Source organism: Rousettus aegyptiacus, unplaced genomic scaffold, assembly GCF_014176215.1.
Source record: "Rousettus aegyptiacus isolate mRouAeg1 unplaced genomic scaffold, mRouAeg1.p scaffold_m13_p_5, whole genome shotgun sequence".
NCBI lineage: Eukaryota > Metazoa > Chordata > Mammalia > Chiroptera > Pteropodidae > Rousettus > Rousettus aegyptiacus.
This window is the reverse complement of record NW_023416308.1, coordinates 112,269,958-112,272,815: the sequence shown is the minus strand read 5'-3', so window position 1 is coordinate 112,272,815 and position 2,858 is coordinate 112,269,958. Positions and strand designations below refer to the sequence as shown.

At 39.7% G+C, this 2,858-nt stretch overlaps 1 pseudogene; it reads left to right on the top strand.

Moving 5' to 3' along the window:
* Positions 1 to 942: 942 nt before the first annotated feature.
* Positions 943 to 1,061, top strand: LOC118603692 (annotated as a pseudogene).
* Positions 1,062 to 2,858: the final 1,797 nt, after the last annotated feature.

Below are 2,858 nucleotides of genomic sequence, written 5' to 3'. Positions count from 1 at the left end.
TTACAATCCACTTGGAACTAATTTTTTTTCCTAGGGGGTAAAGTAGTGTGGTATAACTTCTTTTTTCTATGTGGATATCAAATTGTGACAGCACCATTTATAAGTTTTGATATCTGGTAGACCAAGTCTCTCCACTTTTTTTTTTTCTTCAAGAGTATCTTTGTTCTTTTTGATCCCTGCATTTCTATACATATTTTAGAATCAGGTTGTCAGGTTCTGCAGAACAAAACAAACAAACAAACAAACAAAACCGTTGGGATTTTGACTGGTATCACTTCACATCTACAGATTTTGTGGGATGAAATTGACAACGTCACAATGGCAAGTGTTCTAATAAGTAAATAGATTATAGTTTTCCAGTTATTTGGGTCTTCTTTAATGTCTCTCAAGATAGTTGTATACTTTTATCTGCAGCCGTATTCCACCTATTTGTGCTCATTTTATTCCTAGGTCCTTGATATATTTTATGTTAGTAAATACAGTTTATATTTTAGTTTGATCTATATTATTAAAAATCATTTTTGTGTCTAGTTCCCCTTTCTTCTGGTTGTGTACCAAGGCCTAGTTTCATTACTGGCCTAGTGGTCTTAGATGTTGTACTTACTTTTCAGCCCCAGGTACACTGAATTTGGTTGGCTTTGGGTCTTCAATCTTAGATCCTAATCTGAATCCAGTATTCCCATTGGAGTTCAGTGTGTGAGGGCAGAAAGTGATGGAAGACTGGTCAACCTCTCACCCATAATGCCTGAGGACGATTGATCTTACCCCATACCCAGCCAGAATCCACTCACTTCTCTCCTTCTCTGAAGTATGAACCCCGTCTAGCTACAGCCATCTCTCACCCCGACCACTGACTAGCTTCCTAACTGGTGTCCATGCTTCCACTCGGACCCTTCTGTGCATTCTCCATTTCAAAGCCAGAACTGTAAAAAGATGAATTGGGTTTACAACCGTGCTTCCCTGAACAAGCCCGATCCTGTCTGACCTCGGCAGCTAAGCAGGATTGGGCCTGGTTAGTACTTGGATGGGAGACCACCTAGGTAGACCAGGTGCTGTATGCATAAAATATATTAAAAAAATAAAGGATTGTAAACTGACAAGGTCCTTGCAATCTGTGAGGTCAACCAAAGGTTGCCTCATCTAAAAAAAAAAAAAAAAGATAATTTGCATTTCCATGAGCTTTCTCACCACACTTATAATAAAATCTAAACTATTTAGCTTGGCCAACGAGACTGATCCAAACTAACCTCAGCCTCCCTGGCCAACCCCTCTTGTATTACTCAACCCCTAATTCCACCTACCCCGCCAATGACGGTTTCTAGGGATGTTTGCTTTTTCTTGCCTTTGCCCTTGCGATTCTCAGTGCCAGAATTGCTCTTTCATCTACTTTTTTGCGCGGCTGGTTCATCCATCAGGTTTGAGCTTTTAAATGTGCCTCCTCAGAGACCTTGCGGATCACCCTCTGTGCTATTCTCTACAAGAGTGGCCCTTTGATTTTTCTCATCACATTTATCGCAAGAGGGACAACCATTTTATTTGCCCATTGTTTATTTGATTATTATTTGTCTTCCCCATCACACTGTGAATTACACGAGGGCAGGGACCCTGTTTGTCTCATTCACCTTTCTGTTCCTGGTGTTACCAAACTAAAAGGGGATCATTCGCCTGTGTGCATCAAAGCCAAACAGGACACGAACAGAGGTTTGCAGCAAAGAAAGTAAAGATTTATTTAAGGAAATGGTGCAAGTCTGGAGACACAGGTGAGCTAATGCTCAAAAATCTGGATCCTTGATGGCTTGTAGGTTACAGATTATATAGGACAAAATTATAAAACACCATGGGTTAGGGGTTTGGGGTTGTGGTTAGGGCTGATTTGTTGGAGATGAGGTAAGGGTAATAAATCATTTCTTCAGACCTTGAGGACAGCTCTGAGGTCTTTTCCGAAGCCCCTCTGTCCAGTCGCATGGGAAAGTAGCCAGGCTGTTGTTCCACCTTAGGTCTCAGGAACTGAAACATAACTTAGGTCAAGATGTTATCTTTATCCTGCCAGAGGTTCAGAACGTGTGACCATTGATCAGGTCTGGGCTACTGTCTTTTGCTGCCTTGGGGATTGTTGATTATCTGTGGGAAAGGCTAGGTCACTAAGGGGTATATATAGAAAAAGCAATATGATTTCTAGAACTAGAGTTTAAAGGCATTTTTAATCAAAGTCATAAGGACTCTCAGCTTCATATGTACATGGTATACATGTCTGGGCGAGGAGGTGGGTGAATTACTTTGGAGTGATCCCAGTACAAAAGTTCTTTATCCAGTTATAGGCACTTGGAATTTCCACCTGTTGGTCTCTAACAATTTCGTCTTTCTGATCCCTCTCCATCCTTCATCAGAGGAAGTGAAAGGAAGAAGACAACCCATGAACAGGAAGAGTGGGTGTTTATTTATTTATTTATTGTATTTTTAATTTTTATTTATTTTTTTGAGGAATAGATTTTATTTCTAATATTTTAAAAATTAATTAACTTTCTTATTTACTTGAAGAAGTGATTTAAAATTTTCACCCTTGGCTACCTTCCTACCCCAGGAACCACTAATCTATGGTCCATGTCCATGAGTTTCTGTTTGTTTGTCCTGTTCATTTGTTGCTTTCAGGTTTATATCCCACATAAAAGTGATATCATGTGATTTTCACCTTTTTTCTGTCTGGCTTATTTCACTTAGTATGCTTATTTCAAGGTCCATCCATGTTGTTGCAAATGGCAATATTTCATCTCTTCTTATGACTGAGTAATATTCCATTGTATATATGTACCACAGCTTCTGTAGCCAATCATCTGTCGTAGGACACTTCGGTTGCTTCC